Raw genomic sequence first — 19,666 nt, 5'->3', positions numbered from 1 at the left:
TAGCTCATTAAGAATTCCTTGTGTTTTTAAAAACTTTCTCTTGTGAGATGTCATCTGAGGTTCTTTATCCTTTTTTTCCTTGAAAATTCAGATTTCGGGAAAGCGGGGCAATTACTCACATTCACGTTGCAATGCTCATTCACTATTTTCATAGTAAGTGGTTATTAAACTAGTTGATACTGAGAAGTAGCAATGACAAAAAGGTATGGATGGGGCAAGTTCAAACTTTGTATTTTTCACCAGATTTGTCCCTTGCTGATAGCGATGCTGGAAATGACATTCCTCTGATCTAAAGTTCTTAAGGAATTGGACTGTAGATTAGTCTGACAGGCCTGTTGAGGAGAGAACGTAGATTTGCAGTTATTTTACTAATCCAGTATTTAAGTAAGATGAATAAAGCGGGACATACGTGAAATTTGCATAAGAGGGAAAAGCATTTTTAAGTTTTCGGATGGGCTGAAGGAGGGTCCTCCCCGGGCACCGGTGCGCTAGGAGGGCTGCGCGGGACGGGGACGCCAGCAGCAGGGTCCCCGCGGAGGTGGTTCGGTAGCGGGAGCGGTGGCTCCGTTCGTGCCGCGCGCGCGCGCTGCTGCTTCCGAAGTACATCATCGCCTTCGTCCGTCCGTGCGAACGGGCAGCGCGCGTTAACGCGGCCCTGAAATCAGATTGGTCAAAAACTAAGGGAGCATGTCTTCGCTTTGTTGATAGAAATTAATTATGTAGTTGCAAAGTTTTTCATTATAATGCTGTTTGGCTATTTAACTATATATGTTCTAAACGAAGAGTTCATGCAAAACTTTTGGTCCACCCCAAAGACTTCCAAGTTCACTGTCTTGCAAAATAGACCTGTATTACTTGATTAATGATGGTGCCTGCTCGAGGTAAACGTATGGCTTCCGCAGCCTGGTTTGCTGCCTAATCTAAATACTCCATAATTTAGCATGTTCTAGCTTGTCTTCTAGAAATGAACAAAAATCATCCTTTTTTTTTTTTTTTTAATAAACAGTATTAGGGCAAAGAAAGGTAGAGATTCTCACTAAGGATGACACAAGTAGACCGTAAGTCCCCGTTTGCTACATTTGGTGTACGCTGTATTGATCTGCTGTTGTGCCTTCTTTTTTTTTTTTCCTTTTTTCTTTTGCCTGAATGTCATCGAGCGCAAAGGAAAATGCCTTTAGCCATGCCCCGTAGCTTTAGGCAGTGGTTAATTTTGTCAGCTGAACTCGTGATCGTCTTGAATCTTGATAACTAGCGTGACAAGAGCCAGTTTCCATCAGCCGCGTAGGCTGGCATTATTTCAAAGGAGGCATCCTTTTTTCCCCCGATGATTATCTCTGTTACCATCAGCCTCTTTTCTTCCCTGCCCCTTGGAGCCGACATCAGATGACATAGTTTGAATGGTAACTCTGATCCTACGTGAAGTTTACCGACATAATGTACCTTTTTGTTTCTACCTGGGTTTGCCACCGGGGTTTAGAAAATTCATTAAATATAAGTGCTGATCGTTCTCGGCTCCTCGGCCAATTCTTTTAAAGCTGCTGGATGAGACTTCTGACATCTTGAAAATTTAAAACTTTCCGTACCCTGTTGGACAATAAAGGTTTTCAGGGTAAGATAACAATGTTTCATCTGGCCTTTTCAAATAGTGGAAAAAAAAAAAAGAGCTTATTTAGTTTACTTCTGTGTCGGTATCGCTGGGCCTGTTGTGATCTGCCAGAGGTGTTGGGGCACTTCACGTTCCTGTCTTCTTCCTAAGATCTTTGGGTTGAGTCCCTTCCTGGGCAATGGACTGGATTATAAAACCAGGCCTACACGCAACATGCACTTCCACAAGATTGCCTGAAAAAACGGGACATCGTCATCTCTTAGGACCATATTTTGCGCTTAATTTGTCACTTTCCCACGTTTTTTCCTTTATCTTTCTACACTGTTTCCTTACAAAGATTTTCACTTTCGAGGTTTCCTTCGCTTTGACAGATCCTCATCCCGCTTTCCTGGAGGCGAGGCATTGTATTACATGAACACACTACTGTTGGAGTTTAGAGCCAGTGAACGAAAGAAAAACAGGAGCGTCATGTCTGGAGGACTTCTTTGCAATATAGTATAAAATCTTTTGAAGTGAACGGCCTTTAAGGAAGAAAACACACTTAGTGGATGTGTTATCATCAGCTAGTCATGTGTCTGCTGTACAGGAATTAAATAAATTGCTTATTAAATCTTCTGAGTTGAGTCAGAGTAAGGAAACCGAACGTACGGCATTTTGGTTGGATAATGAAAATCTTTCAAATCTTCTTTAGCGCAATGCTGTGCAGGACTGCAGGGGAATCAACTCTGCAAGGTAGCTACCAGCTTACTTTTAAACAGTTAAATGTCATGTGGTGGTGGTCCTGAAAAATTAAGCTTTCACGGAGCGCAGAAGTATCTGTTGCTGGGTTTTCATGCGTGGCTGAGTTTCGGCCCATTAGACAGCCTGGTTAATAACGGCTGGCTTGGTGCTCTACTGCAGCTGAAACGCTCCTGTCCCCTACTGCAACACGGGGTAGAAATCCCGCGTGCATTCGAGCTCCGTTACACCGGTATCTCTTTAGAGATGCTGCTAAATTCTTAAGTAGCCTGTATATGAGGCTGTAACTTTTTCCATAAATTGAATTTTATTTCAGCTGATTAATGTTTTATCCAAGTGGTGTCATTTTAAGCAGTTCTTGAAATAACTTTCAGAGGGTATTTTTTAAGCTTTTGCATTCTAAATTATTTGATACTGCCACACTTCAGGATTTTTTTCTGCTTTATCCAGTTTTGAGATCAAATACAAAGCCTATAGATTATATGAAGCCTGAAGATTATGGATTGGTTTTCATTGTAATTTTGGAAAGAAGTTTACTTTTATTTCTGCATAGAAAGTCTTGACACTTCCATCATGGAGTTAAACACATTCCTTATTTTCTTCTACAACCCCTTGTACTCTCTGAGTTTTGATTTCACAATGAGTTCTTTAAATTTTTGTTTTCATAACGTATGCCTGACTAACTGAACTATTTAAGGGGAATTATTTTCTGTTGTAATTTCTAAGAAGGTTTTATGTTGTGAATAGGTTGGTCCTTACCCTGAAGAGGCCAGGAGGTAAGCAAGTAAGAGATAAAGGTTGTAAAATGTTAACATTTACTGTGAAATATTAATGCTACCTTGTTGAACAGGAACACAGTGTTAAAATATTTTTGATAGCAGGAAATGTTTAGTTGCTGATTCAATAGAAAAGATTAATGAAGGGAACATCCATCAATTAAAGGAGAAATAACATTATCCAATAAAAGGACCGAACTACTGAAGTTGAGGAACAGAATGTTATCAGCAATGCAGAGGCTGTGAACTTTTTGTTTTGCACTGAGGGTGTAGAAAAATGTTATCAATCAGAGCTAAGACAGGAAGGTCAAGAATTCAGCTGAATTTGAAAAAAAATCCTCAGGAATTAATTTGCACAGCAAACACGTCCTAGCAGAGGTACTTCTTCCCCTGTGTTGAAGTCAGCATTTCTCTCTAACTTTTTTTCCCCATGAGATGATAAAATCTCGCTTATTCAACTCCCAGAAAATAGGCCTTTCGTTTTTACAAAGCCCTGACTCTGTTGGAAGCGCTGCATTGGTACTTTTGTTTAACGCTAGCCCGGTGACATTCGTTGCTACAAGTTACACATATTCAGGCTTGTGTGTGGCAGATGCGGTCGTTTACTCTGGGTGGTTCATAAACCCTGTCTTCAGTTTGAGAATTACACTGGTTACGTGTGATTACGCTGTAGGTTGCCACTGGTGAGCAAATTGGTGCGATTTCTGTAAGTTATACTTGAAAGAGGAAGTATTTTGGGATTAAGAACTTGTATTTATAGGACTTTCCTAAGTATTTAGTTGTAGTTCAGTATATGGCTGTATGCATTTCAAAAAGTGGTGTAATCGTCATTGCCATTTTGCCATTCTTAAGGTCATGAAGCATGAAGTTTTGAGGCGATGCTATTTCTATGAAAGGTCTCATTTGCTCCTTTAATGACGCAGTGAGCTTTCATCAGGTAGGTCTGTGAACCTTAATTTGCAAATGTCCTTGTAAGTGGTGATGGCAATGGCCATCAAAATACAGTTTACTTTGGTTTTTACTCCCTGAAACAGGACCTAGAGCTATGTTCAATAAAGGGCTTAGTATATAGGGTCAGGCCTTTTTCTTGTTTTCTCTCATCACCTGAATCTTGCATTCTTTATTGCCTGGTGACATAGCTGCACAAGAAAGAATAAGGTATACCCTTGCTTAAAATTATATATAGCTTGAGATCTGCAATTTCCTTATATATATATATATAGCATGAAGCTTTTGTAAGTTGCATTCATAGCATCAGAGTATTTAGAAATTGCATGTTGTCATATTTAGAATGTCGATAGGTCACTGTAGGAAAGAATGGAGTAGTAAATTGATAGACCTTGTCCAAATTTTAGACGTTCTTTGTATGCAAGCACCAAAGAAAATGCTGATACATTTTTGTGCCCTGTACTAGCAGTGATAAGGAAAAAATAATTGACGAGACAGGTGGAAAAAAAACCCTGAAAAACAAGGTCAACTAAGAGGTAAAGAGAGAAGCAGCATAGATGTTGCCATTGAATTATGTGGGAAGGAAAGATACTACAAGAAAAACTTATCTCCCGAAGTATCTGATGTTACTGCAAATTTAGGGGATTTGAATGACTAGATGAAATGCAATTTGCTACCAGTTCTTGACTGGGACCGTCTGGGGAAAGACCGTATGAGCTGGCAAGTCTTGTAACTGACTTTCTCTCTCTCTGACCAGTACCTATTACTCATGACTAGAAATTGCGCCTTGGCACAGCATTCTTAATGGCTAGCACTGCTTTAGGTATCACAAAATGCTGTACAAGTGCTTACTGCTCTCAGGTTTCCACAGGTTTTTAGACTAATTGTAGAAGTCGTCAGATGAAGTATGTACATGCGTGATAGCAGCCTGCACGTTTTACAGCTGGAAAAACAGGCATACAGAAGTGAACCAGCTTGCTTAAGATCACTCAGCAGGCTGTTCACTACCCCAGGAAGAGAACCACAGTTTCTGGAGCTGCAGCCAGGTTTTTCCTTTGCTAGTACACGCAGTTGCTGTGTGATCTGCAAGTCTTCCTCATCCCACTGTCTAGGATGTTAAAATGCAATGAATACAATGTTCTGCTTTGAAATGATTTGTAGTCATTGATAGGGCTGGTGAGATAAATCGGGCTGTGTTTAGGTTTTGTGTGGCGTACAGTTTTATTACATGATAGCTTCAGTAATTTGCACATGAAAGATGACTATTATACTTTTCTCCACCCCTGCTTTCGACCCTTTGATACAATATATGATCTATACCCACCACTGTCATTTTCAGCTCCTCCTCTCTATCCTCTCCCCACAGCCAGCAGTGGGAAGGCTGATGATAAGTCAAAATTTTCTGCTTGTTGGCTGCTGCTCTCCACTGCTGTGCAAACACGCTGCAGCCAGCGGCTGGCTGAGAGGGCCGCCACGGGCGTGCACAGTATCCTCATCGTTTCTTGAGTTTACATTTGCTTTATCTTTAGGCTCTCATTAGATCCTGGAAGACAGAAAGAGGCCCAGTCTTTCCCAAGAGAGAGGATCTTCCTACAGGAGGACAGAAGGTGAAGTTTATGAGTGACCCAGTCTCTCTCTACCACCAGCCAGTCCTTCTTAAGACCTCGAGCCTTTCCATCACCTTCCCCGACTGTTTTCTTTACTCTTCACTGCAACTGCAAGTTTCTATTTTCTTGTATTTCCCCCTAAATGCATTTCAGCATTCTCAGTTTCCCTCGCTTCCCCACAAATGTTCATACATGTCATTTTTTGAACCTGAAAAATCAATTTGAGTATGCCACATTTATCTGCTGTGTTCAAGGTACATTCCCTCCAGAGAGAATGTATTTTTTCCTAAAGGACAGCTAGATTTTTACAAGATGCAATAATTCTCTTGAGATTTCTCCTGTCAACATGGTATGAATTGACCTGGCAAGCACGTAGCATAGCCTCAATAACAATAACATACCCCACCCGATCTCCTGGAGGACTAGAAACGGCTCTGATGAGCTGGTCCTCACAGATACCATGGAATTCATCTGCCAAACACAACTCAAAAAAATGAAACAATGAGAGTTTAAGGATTGTTTCCTCGGAGATCAGGAAGTCTGAGAGGTCTGACCTGGGCTAGTTGCTGGCAGGAGGACATGCCAGGAAGATAAAAATGCAGTCTGCAGCTCCAGGGCTCTTTATCTAATTTGCCAGGCCGGGTCTACTGTTTGAGAGCCTGTCACAAGTACAGCCTGCTCGCTGCATATGTCCAAAACTCCTCTTCTCAGGCTCCTGCTTGTAGGATGGTGCCTGTCTGCGTGTTCAGTGATAGTTCAGTGGTTAGCCATATGTTTCCAACCTGGTTGTGTCCTAGGCGATTTAAAGTAAGAGTTTACACCGCTCCTTTGAGATGGTCTTATGGTTTATATTCCTCTTTTAATTCATTATCAGGTACCAGATTGGTTCAGTACCTACAAGGCCTGCTTTCCCTCTGGTACCATGGCAGAGTTAGTAAGTGCCTTCCCCAAACCACTGAGTCATATATTTTAGGACAAGAAGAAAAAAGTATTATACAGGCCACATATGCACCAAGCATACTGTTTATGCCCTTCAGCATCTACAGATCCCAAAGTCTGTAAGGTCTGTTCACATCTGCAGGGTGATGCTCTATACCATTTGTATCATTTTCCTTTCTTCATTTCTCAGTCTCCCTCACCAATTTAATGATAAGGGACTTTCTTTTTCAGGGAAAAGTTCCCCAAATTTACTTACCCATATGGCAGTTTAGTTAATTACCCATCCACCTTCCCATAAAGTAGATCACAGATAAGATTCTGTTTGCTTTAATATGTATCTCTATCTTCTGTCATATGTTGGTAAAATAATCTAGTTGCCAAGACAGCTATCATAACTGACTTCCAAGGGGAAGGGTTCAGACCCTGTCAAGAGAGACCCCCAATATATATGCAGGGCAGGGGAGATAGATGCATCTAAAAGCCAGCCACAAGTGAGAGAAAAGTGCCAGCCCATTTACTCTCCATACCCTGGGCCCTAGAATTGCTGCTTCCAGTGCCCCATCCCTTTGTTATATTCCTCCTGACCTGTGCCACGTATTTCTTTGGCCGTCCCCCATAGTCCCCACCCGTAGTCCTCATTTATGCCAAATTATAGCCCTTCTTCCCTCACTGAAGGAAATTGTTCTCTTGTAATGCCTTATTATTCTGCTGCTCTTCTACCACACGTCTATCTACACGCATTTGATTAATTTCAAAATTATTTCCAATGATGTCCTTTGAGCTCTTGCGCTGAAACCACATTTTCTCTGCATAAATGAAAACAAATATCCCAAAGGCTTTAACATAGAACCTGCAGTTTTCTCCCATTTTGGCCACGGGTAGAATTTCAAATTGATAATAATAGAGATCTAATACAACAGCAGCCATATGACTTCTTGCTGCGTGTAAATTAACTTCCATAAAGAGAAAATGGCAACACAGGTGCCATTACTTTGTCCACACAGGTAACTGCAATCAACTAACTATGCCTGTGCAGAATTAACTCCTGTTTTCAAGGCTTTTAATTTTCACTCTTTATTTTTCAATAAGAAATTTTTATTTCTTTTATTTTTCTTTCTTTTTCTGACTACCATGCTGTTTGGGATACATGTCGAAGCTCTGGAGAGCCATAGCTGTGTACACAAGAATGAACAAGTAACATACTCATTGAAATTTCTGCCTTTAGGAAGTGTTGGGGTGAAGGGAGGGGTCAGGCGAGAACCCCCAGTTCTGGTGACCCCCCCATCTGGATCATGTAGTCACCATCCCCTGTAATCTTGTGAAACGGGCCAGATTTGATGGCAATGTCAGCGTATTTCAGAGCGTTCAGAGAAGGCAGCCTTCCAACGAAAAGGGGTCTTTCCCTCACTGCCCCAGAAGTAGCACCCAGTGAGAGGGCAACCTCCACACCGAAATATCCCTGAGATGAAGCAGAAACTTCTGTACAGACAAGACAGCCTGTTTTTATTCCTTCCCCCTGTGGCAACACGGAAGAGGGAACCTGTATTGCTATTATAACTGATTACTTGCACTCTTCCGAACTGTTGCATTTTTATATGATTTTTAACACAAACACGTCCTACTTTTCAAATACTGTGGGGATGCAATGTGAAGATGTGGGGGGAAGGGTAAAACTGAGCTTGATCCAGTCTTGCAGTCTCCATGCAAATGCCCGCTTAGTCACAGTTTTCTTAGGAAGGGCTTTGCTTACTTTTAACATTACTAAGATAGTCATGTGGGCTGAGCCCTAAGGACAGTGAAGGACTGTGCTTTCCCTCTGGGCCAACGTAAGATACTGAAGAAGGTGAAGGAGCAGAAAGCCGATACGTGATGACCAAAGGAAGGAGCTCTTTGCTCACTTAGAAACCTTTCTCCACATTGTCTTCCTCGGTTACAGCCAGCCCCCCTGACCTCACCTTTTAAGGACCACTAGCAAGCCTCCACCCTTCCTTAATTTTCTACTCCCAAGTCCCTTTCTTGCCAGAAATGCAAGGAATGTGTTCTACACACCCACTAGTGACCAGGAGCGCATTCAGTAACTTTTTGGTTCGCTTCCAGAGAGTGCTGGCACCACGTAGACAAAGAAATGATGAGGAAAGAAAGGAATTAAGAGAGAAAAAGTTAAAAAACTACATCATTACTACTGATATAAAGGATGAAACGCATTGTGTGCAATACATAAGAACACTGGTATGTTTGCTTTAACAGATGGAGTTACTGTGGCAGGTGTCTTTAACGTGTCTGTATATGGCTTTATGTACCCATATGCATATAGCTTGAAGTAAAGGTCCAAGTGAGTGAGTAGTAGGGAAAGTCCAGTGCCAAGGCCTGGCAGGGAATAGGCTGAGTTCCCTCTAGTGGCTTGCTTTGGCATTTCGCAGGGGTGGCCCCAAAAGGACCTCTTCTGGGAGCAGCAGCCCATCGCTCCTCATTCCAGCCTTGCCCAGCACCCATGCTTGTATTAGGTAGCTGGAGGGTATAATCACTGACTAATTCCTGGTGAGGGCCTAACTGCAAGTTAATTTTAAGTGAGTTATGTAAAGAGGTTAAATCAATCCTTCCCTGTATTTATTTTTCATTAGTTCACACGCAGACGCAACCACCCTTAAAAATTCCCTATCTGCTTTACTCTGCTGCTTCACTGAGTTGATGTCCGCTGCTAATACCTGCTGTTGCTGATACCTGCGTTAGGCAGAGGCTTTGTGGATCCCAGTGAGGCAGAATGATCTATGGGATGTCGTCAGGCAGATGGAAAACACAGCCAGCAGCAGCTGAATCTGTATTTGTGGCTCCATGTAATACATTTATTTTAAGTGAACATCAGGCAGTAATTTATTAGGTCAAAATATTGTGGAATTATTGTTGTACTGTTGCCTTAGAACACTGAAAAGATAGCAAAGAAGAAAGAATAGAAGAAAACAAACAAAGTTAATGTTTTGGGTTTTTTTCAGCTCGTGTTTTGCCAAAAAGGCAGCTGGAAGATTAAGACAAAATGGATTAGGCAGGAAACCTCAATTTCTAAAAGAAAACATCCGGTGCGCTTTTGGCAGATGGTGTATTCTGTAAAACACAAACTTATGACATATTAATTACTGTGTCCCTGATGTTTTAAAAATATAGAAGAACATATTTCCTACTGTGAACTCATGAACTTTGGAGGAAGTTGTAATAGCTAGGAGTAAAACTGTATGTTGTTGCTCTCTATCCTGTGTTTTCTCATAGGATACACAGTGTAGAATATGCCATAAATCGAGGGCCTAAAAGTTGGACATCTATGTCTAACCTCAGCCTCAACTTAACAGTCAGCAAACAGAAAGGGGCACGTTCACCTCTGGCAACTATTTTTACAGGTTTGGAGGAGATTATAAATAATTCTCTTTCTCAGAATTTCACTAGTTTATCTAGGCTGGTACCTGTCATTGTCAGTACTAACCTAGTCGCAGCGTAGAAGAGATAGGTATCGCGTCATTTACCTCCAAAGAAATCTCCTCTAAGCTCTTAGAGAGTGGTATAAAACCTGATGCTTTTTCATCACTCCTTCAAACTCTTCTTTTTTAAAAAATATTTGTAATAAATTTGGTTAATTATGGTATTCATAAATATAAATAAATTGCAATGCTTTTCAGGCCTGCTGGATTTTAGCTTCGGTGATATTTTGCAGCAGTACATTCCATAGACTAGATGCCCATTAAGTGACAAATCCGTTTAAAAAAGATTAGTTGCTACATGAATGTACAGGCAACCTATATGGCATAAAGAAAGCCATGACTTGATTGGCAAAAACATTTAAGAAAAAAGAAGAGTCCTTTCAAAGTGCCTTTTTTATTACAGGCATCCTAATTGTTGAAAACAAGTTATTTTTAACATACCATTTCACTCTATATGAAGTTAGAACTAATCAGATTGTATTCTTGGACTGTGCCCATACTGTGTAACCAACATCATCTTGATCAACACATTTCAGTTAAAAGCCTTACATTATCACACCTGAAAATCCTCCTTTACATAGAATAAAACAAAAAATATTACAGCTTATCAAAATGTCCTTAATACTTTTAACTGAAGAAGAGTTCAATATTCCTTATTTTCCCCCAAAATAATTACCCAGTTGGTCAAAACCAAGGTGAGGTTAAGTATAAAATCTGCTACTGGGACAAATTCTTTCCCTGTGTATAGATGTTTGCCTTCTGCAACATACTTTCAAAATACAGTTATAATATAATGAAGACATCATTCAGTAATACGTAAAAGTGATGTGTTCAGGCGCATGCAAGGTTTCATTACAGCAAAATATGACTTTATATGCATAAATACACTTCCTAGTTAATTTTGACTTTTTAAATAGAGTTTCTATACGAGATGCCAGATGGATACTGTGTCTGGTTTACCTGTGCGTCACCTTTCACTGTGCTTAACACAAGCTTTTTAACAATACCCTGTGAAACTAGCCTGACTGTTCATCTAACCTGGATGAGCTAATTGAAGTTCAGAGCATGGATCACATTTCAGACTTACTCAGCCTGGCCTTTTGCTGAGTTAGCTGTTTTTTTGGAATTGGCAAAGGTTTTTTGACAGGTTTTGCAAGACTTGACAGTTTAGTCTCAGCTCTGTTCTGGAGGCACTCGTGACATCGCTTCAATGCCATGGGCACTTAAACGTCATCTGGGTACAGAACATCAGAAACTGAAGTCCTCCTTGTACTCTGCTTCCTCACAGCAGCAGTCGTTCTGATTTAATGGAGTTCTTGTAGCATCACTGTGTCAGGCCAAATTTTCTCTTGCCAGTGGAAAGACTTAAGTGTAAGCCCAAATTTAGAGTTCTGAGAAGAGGACATCCCCTTCAAATGAAATACCAAATATCAGTGAGATTCTTTGTTGTATTCCTTTCAAGACAGTGAATGGGTTATCATAAGGTTACTAAGAAGTCTCAAACAACTTTATAATCTATTATGTTCTATACCCCTGAGAAATTTAACCATTTGAAAGAGGTGTCAGTCATCTTCAAATGCCAGTCAATAACCAGTTTCATGCCAGAAACACTGAGAGCTGGAGCATAAGAGAGAATTTGGATGCTGTAATGTTTCCTTACATTGTGCTTCAGTTTGAATGTCAGTGTGTTTCCCTGGGAAGACTGGGACAGAGGTCTCAGCATTGAAGAAGAAAATCTTAATTTTGTCCCCGACCTGGAGGACCTTTGTTAGGACCTTGACCCTGATTTTTCCACATACTTTGACCTTTCCCTTAATGACTCGGACTGTGACTTTGTCCTTGATCACCCTGTTGATCTACAGCATCTTGGAAGTGATCTGGAGTGGAACTGAGACTGGCTGTGAGAGTGTCGTCTATACTCTGACAGGCAAAACAGACACAGTATTATTACAGCACTTCTTCAGTAAAACTACAGTATTTTTTATTGCAGAAATTGCATCTTAGGCATGCATCCTTGAGCTATCTTGTAAATTCTGTGAACAGTGTTCATATTTATTGCTTTCCATTTTGAAATCTGTTGCAGTTTTTTAAGTAGCTTGGTCTCATATCTATGTACCACACTACACCATTTTTCATATTTAACAATGGTTTCTTTGCATTCAAATTTCTGCAGTCTGACAACTCTGGATTTGTGCTACAAAATTAGTCGCACGAAGAATAAAAAATATTGCTGTGAGTCGAGTGATATCATCAGCAGAATAAATATAAGAAAACATTTAAGAGACTGTATTATCCTTACCATCTCCTCAGAATAAATTAGGTACTGACATATTTTGTGAATCTAGGCCTTTGTTCAAAGTAATTTCATAAGACCTTTTTTACATCCTGCATGCAAACTGTATAAGCACAGAATCCGCAGGAGATAAAAGCAAAGGAGATATGTAACAAATCAAAATTCAGGGCCATTTTAGCCGTGAAGCTAAATAAAGCTTCATTAATGATTTAATCCCTTATAATACCGTTCTGGTTTTGGACCACGACAAATACTGAATGAGATAAAGTGCCCATCACCCTGGGACTTCTACCACATGTCCAGATGGGTCTCCTGCCCTGGCCACTTAACTGGGCATGGGTCTCCTGTCCAGACAGCGCAGCTTCTGCAGTACCCAGGAGAGGGCATTCGCAGTTGCCGGGAGAGGCATTTTCAAGAGAAAGCAAGTGCAAAAAATGCGCACCATATGCAATCAGTCTCAGAAAATGTCACCATAAGGTCTAAGGCCTGACTCTATGGACACTTTCACACATGCTTATTTTTTCTCTTAGTAAGTGGACTTACTGATGTGACAATTCATAACAAAATCAAGCACATGCTGAACCTGTCTTCATGCTCAGGGCTTTACCAAAGATCCACGTTTGCACGTTAACCATGAAGTTACTAATAATTTCTCCATAAACCCTATATGCACCTTCATCATTTTCAGTCCCCCCATCTATAGTTTGCATCCCACAAAGGGCACTAAGGAGACAAACGTGACAGATGGTGGTCACCCCATGGACTAGGGCAAGACCTGCCCTGTGAGAAGGGTGTGTTGTTCCTCCACCATCACCTCAACGCGGTGCATATTATTTTGTGCAGTCTTTCAAGGCAGGAAGAAACATGTTGTATGCTGCAGGCCATCTGTTTGTGAACTCTTCACGGTCTCTAACCCTCCCCAGCCAAGGAGGTGACGTTGGTGCTGCTACCGTGGCTGGGCAGCAAGGGTTTGTGCCTGCTTGATGGGAAAGTCTGTGCATAGCATGACATGGTTGCAGTGCCAGTGTGGCTCCCTGGGGACTCCAGCAGCCATAGCTAATGGTTTGTAGTAAGTGAAGGAGCAGAAAGAGACGTCACAGCTGTTGTAGGAAATGAGATGTATATTTTGAGGATATCTATGAGTTACTCGAGGAAATAATTTCTTCTTCTTTGAGGTAGGTGCGTGGTTCCAAGGTGGGATATCTGAGATGTTTCTCCTGTGAGCTGAATACCAACGCCACGGGGAGAGCTGCAGGTCTATCTGCTGATCTCTGCCCGCACTGTTTATGCAACGTTTGGAGGTTTGGAAAATGCCTTTGGCACTCCAGAAAAATCACCCTGATAAGGCTTGCCATATTAAAGTCTAACGCAAACAGTAGTTCCCCATACCTGACCATAAGGTAATTCAGGCTGGAAGGGACATCAGGAGTCCTCCGGTCCATCCTCCTGCCCACAGCAGGGTCGGCTACAGGGTCAGACCAGGTTACTCAGGGCCAATTCTGATCGTCTGAAATGGAGCCTGGCAGAGGGCTGGATGACTGAGTGCCTTCAACCTCTTCGTGTCATACAGGATTCTCCCTCTCGGAGAGTTTAAATATAGCTCCATAATGCTAACGGTTTGGGAAAGCTTTGACATCAATCTGTCCCTGTCTTTTTTGCATGTTGAGTTAAAAGGTCTGAAAGGTATAAAATGTTTAAGAATGAGCAGGAGGGATCAAAAAAATCACAATGGATCTTGTGTAAAGTGTTTTAATTCTGCAATTGTCATCTGAAAACAAATGGATATTTAGCCTAGTGTCCCTTGAGAGGATTTGTCCCAGATTGGTGGGAAAGCATATCCTTATGTTACACACAGGCAGCCAAGCACATACACTGTGCTCATCACTGAACTGAAGGTTTATACAGATTTAAATTGTAAAAATTTGAACAGATGAGAAAAACTAAATGATCCATACTGGATAATTAATTTGTTACATTGTTCTACGAACAGGATGCTCAGCAATCTCAAGATAACTCGTTCTGCTTGCCAGGTGGCAAATAGTAGTTTTGCATTAGCTGTCCAGAAAATCAAGTGAATACATGCTGGTACTGTGAGTTGCACAACCACATTACTCAACAAGCAGAGCTCAGTAAAGTACCTGACCTGTCTGTACATTGTGTCTCACAGTATAAAATTTTATCCAAGTTTAATTTTCCTTTATTCTTTTGGAAGGATTTATGTGCTCTTTTTAAGGAAAGTTCTGGAAAAGGCCAGATATGATAGTGAAAATAGGTGGAATTTACAAAATAGCTGGTGAGGAGAGTGAGGACACCTGATGTTATAGGAATAACACAATTCAGAGATTTTCCCATTGAAATAGCAGTAGTACTAATAGATGGTGTATACCTTAAAGCAACTATAAGAGCAGAGTGGAAAAATCTCACTATTACTTTTATGTCTGTGGTGCTGATTGAAAGTACTGGACTCTATTTTTTTCTCTGGAGAATAAAGTCATTTTTTCTTAAGTATCTATTTAAAGTAAGAAGTGATACTGTAGAATCAATACCCAGCCTGACTCCAGCAAAGACATTGCTAGGGTTGGAAATTTAATTTTGCTCTTTCAAGTCACTCAAACCTTGGACTTTCTGCCAATCTGCAAAGTAATCATGCTGGAGAGTCTTATGATAGAGGCACCTGCTGCCAGGGAACCCAGATTAATATTACCGGCACATATTGAGTAGGCTACAGGACAGCCAACACATACTAATGATGCCTGGGCTGCGAAGTCAGCTGGCAGCCTCGAGACACCCCATTGTCAGTCCCCTGCGCTCCGCAGTCACCGCAGCTTCCCAGTACCAGCACAGGCACTCCTTGCCAGAGCAACTTTAGCCTCTCTTTTTTAATTTATTTATTCCAAAGTAGGTCACTCTGTGCCATCTGTTGACACTTAGAAGCAAGCCACAGAAGTTTCCAGATTCCCTATGGTGTCCTGCAGTTTAACATGTATTTTTAATACCCTTTTGCTCTACCTCGCTGTTCTATGTAGTGAGACTCCTAATCACAAGAGCTCATTCAATCAGGTAGTATTTTTAGCAACTGAGTGCACATCTTGGAGTAACATAGTAGAGGTGGGTATAACTGAGTGGGGAGGGAATGCAACAAGGCGGCCTGATTTTTTTGCTGATGGTGAATCCTGGGCAACAGTGCTTTCAGCAACAAGGGGCTCATGTCCGTCTGCTTTCTGCTTTTCCAGCAGCCTTGTTGAAAGCTTAGGGAAGCAGTCAGTCTCAGATGGGTAGATAGTGGGTCTTGTCAGGCTCCAGTTAAATTAGCTTCTCTTGTTCTCTAATGGTGAGCATGTGAAATAAAGAGCATTTCATGTCCATGAACACGTCTCTCTAACCTCCTTGCACAGCACCCTCAGCTCTCTCCCATGTGCCTGTTCAGTGTGGATTACCCACACGCTGCAAGGATGATTTTTTTTTAAAATAGTGCTCTTGATTTGAAGTGATGACATTCAAGTTATCCACAGGCAGATTTCTGGAAAGGCGCATCTCCACACGGGTGAATAGGGGATGCATCACTGGCATCGCATGCAAGTCCTAAAAAGTGCCTTTGGTATGTGATACAGTAAGCAGCATTGATAAGGACAGGGGAGGTCCCATGCATGTGATACAAAACATACATAAAACATACTACAGAGCACACAAATATGTGTTGGTGCATAAAGATTGTGCATGGGAATGTAGGAGATGAACTTTTTAATTGTAGGAACTGGCCCTGGCCACTTTGCTACTAACTGGATGCTGTTTGAGGTATACCCATCTTCCACCTGCTCACACTGAGCCACCTCTGTCTCCTGTTTCATGAAAAGATTTGGGACAGTAGAAAGAGAGTCAGATCTCTATAAAGTGTAAATGCACGGACCAGATCTGAGATTTATAATAAACTGTGAAAAGGTAATAAGGTTATGAAGTACCTGAACAAAAGTGCAACTCAGGGTCTCTATGATGTGCTTAAAACCAAAATAGCTTAACTCTAGGCAACGGCAAACAGCCTGGGGTAACTACAGATCAAGCTCTCTTGGACTAGAAACAACTAGAACACATTACCTAAATTTGCCAGATGTCATTGGGCAATGCATGACTTCACCTCGAAATCATTTTAACCATTAGTTGAAACCAAAATGGATTGGACTAGCTTGTTCAGTAATACAGTTTGACCACAACTGTTTGCGGTTTTCAGTACGTGTTCACAGGTCTCTGGATATACTGGATGTCCTAGTTTCCTTGGATTTCAAAAATATAAGAACATACTTGCTTCATTTCACAGTGATCACTGCACAAGTTCAAATGACCCTAAAACTCTGGCAAAGTTCTGCACGTGTGTTACGCTGACCTGAAAAAATCCAGCTGCACTCTCATGAGTTATTCATATATACAAGGTCAGCAAAGTTCATAGTAATGTAAATTAGAAATATGATTCTTTTTAATAGCCCTGCAGACAAACATGTTTTTTCCTTTTTCACGTATCTGCTTATTTTTTCCAGAAAACTGATATAAATGCAAACAAATCTACAAATTCACTATACCTGCAAACCTCTTCTTGTCAGCAGTAAACCCAGGAGTATATGTGGTGAGTGCAAACATACTCTGTGTTTCTTTAAATTTGTAATACCACATAAATTAAATAAAGACTAAAAAGATCATTGTGTGTTATAATGGCTATTGCTAGCGTGTTATCGCTTTATATATTCCCACTGTGAATAGACAAAGTATGGATTTGCAAACATTTATTTTGAAATTAATATCTTAAGCAAATAATCATTATTAATGAACACCCATAAGACTTGTTGTGTTTGCATTTGCATGATTGGTACAAATCTGTTCAGTAATAGGAGCAAAAAAAATTACTCGTTTTTAATGTAATTTCCCAAGGTATTATGGAAAATGTCAACACTTAATACAAGTGTATTTATGATTATGCAATGTATCATACTTCAGATTTAAAAAAATTAATAACAAAAAAGCTTTGGGGGTAAAGAGATTTGCAATTAGCCACAGTAAGCTGCTGGTTTGCTGTCTCAATAGCTCCTCAGTACCACTAAATCCACAACAAAGTACTTAATAGTAATTTGTGATGCCTAACAGAAGTAATCTATTTAAGATTCCTGTGGATTGTAAATATATCATAATTTTTCTGTCTATCTGCAAAACAGTATACTCATATGAAACAAATCAGAGGCTTTCACATAATTTTTTATAAGACAAAAATCTCCATCTATATTTAAATTGAAACTTAAAAAAAATAGAAAAATGAATATTGAATTGTTTGAGTTGAGTGGTCATCTTCTGTCTGTTTAAAATAGATACCGTCTATGAACAAACATCTGTAATGCTTCAAAGAGTCAACAGATTAAAAATAAAGATCCGTAAGAGCTGCAAAATACTTTTTTCCTCCAAGGGACTAAAAGAGCTGGGGCCTGACTGCGGTTCTGTTTGAATCAACAGCAGAATCAAACTTTATTTCTAACAACACAGGATATCACTGTAAATAACTAGTGGCGTATATATGTTAATAAAGGGGCATTTTAACATCCGGAAAGGTCAGACTTTTTTCATTACTTTGAAAAGTCTAGCACGGGCTAGATTTCATTTTTCACTTACATTTGCATTGTCACAAATATGAAAAATGTCATCAACCATTTCTAAAATTGACAGAGGAGAGCAGCAGTTAAATGTGCGGAGGTTTGTTTAAGAGTTTTTTACTTTCTCTTCAGCTGTATAAAGATTTAACAGGGAAAACACTTGGTCTCATGAACATAGAGATGGATGAATTGCCTTTCACAGATAGCGAGGGGAAGTTAATGATGATGTCCAAAGTGCCTGGAGTTTTTGACCGCTGTACGCCTGCCTGTTTTCTGTGCGGTTGTTTACTGTGCTGCCCACAACACAAGCGGTCTGTCAGTCACCCAGCAAAGGAACGCACAGGGGGAAAGCCGGCAGAAACTGCTGATGTGCGTGCTCCTGTCCGTCCTGAGGGGTGAGGCAGCTTGTTGCTCAGGCTGTAGGATTTGGCAGCAACAGAGACTGAAGATTTGCATCTTATGATCACTTTTTCCTTCCCCTCTGCTTGTCTTTCCAGACCAGTCAGCAAGTCGTGCTATGAAATGAATCGCTGAATTTACCTGACTTTAAATAAGCAAAATCTGCCTTTTAGAGGGAGAAAGGAACTAGACATCTAAGACACAATCAAATAACAAAGCCCCTAATATAACGAATAAAGGCTCAGAGTGTCAGTAATGGAGCTGTTTCAGCATCAAGCGTCTTGATGGGACACCTATGTGACCAGGCCGTTTTCATCACAAACTTTTTCAAGCTGGGAGAGCGTTATGACAGCAATGATGCTGTACTACAGAAATGATACAAGAGTAACATTTGACCTATAGTATAATGTGAAATACATTACCATATTATAGGTTAAAATAGATATGTAAATTTAATGGTGTAAGAAATAAAAGGGCATAGTTGAGACAAGATTTTTTTATTGGAGGAGTGGGAGGGGTTCAAGGCATTTTTCTCCAAGGTAAGATCCCTCATATTTGACACTTGCCTTGCTGCTAGAAAACTAAAGAAGATTGAATAGAGAAGAGAGAGCAAGCAGTCAGTCAGTGTTGTGTGTTAAGAGTATTGGATATCAGTAACACCAGAGATTTAACTCTCTGTTTACATTCTGCTGTGCAACCTTCAAGGAACTTCATAATAGCTGATAAGTTTTATGTAACTCTTCAGAGAGCTAAACCAAAGAAAGAAATGCGAGTTTATCTAGCCCTGTCTTTTAAACAGCTACCTGCCCTAATTGGCAATACTTAACTCAAGGCAATTCTTGAACTTTTCTTGAAGTTATCTAATTTTTCTTGTTAAAAAAATCACACCCCAGATGGAAAAAGAAAACCAGCAAAAATACAGAATACAACCAAGCCCTCGCTGCATTCTTGCAGCTTTCAGAATGCAAACAAAAATCTGCAGCAGATACAAGAGCACTGTTTTGTTAAACCAGTCTAAAGCCAGCAAAGCTTGTACCTGCCTCTGTGGCTAATGGTGCACAGAAGTGATTGTTTTGAAAATAACTGTGTTGGTTTAAAATATTACTGTCTCTCTCCCAGAGGACACCACCCACACAGTGGAGTCAGCAGACTGAAAACACAGATAATTCTAAGCTGCTTCAGAATAAAGTCCAGTGTTTAAAGCAAAAATACCAAGGGGGGGGGGGGGGGGGGCAGCTTGAGTTAAGCTCTTGGACTTTGCACTGA

This window comes from Platalea leucorodia (genome assembly GCF_965183815.1).
Source record: "Platalea leucorodia genome assembly, chromosome: 3".
NCBI lineage: Eukaryota > Metazoa > Chordata > Aves > Pelecaniformes > Threskiornithidae > Platalea > Platalea leucorodia.
The sequence above is the reverse complement of the archived record's forward strand: the minus strand, read 5'-3'. Positions refer to the sequence as shown.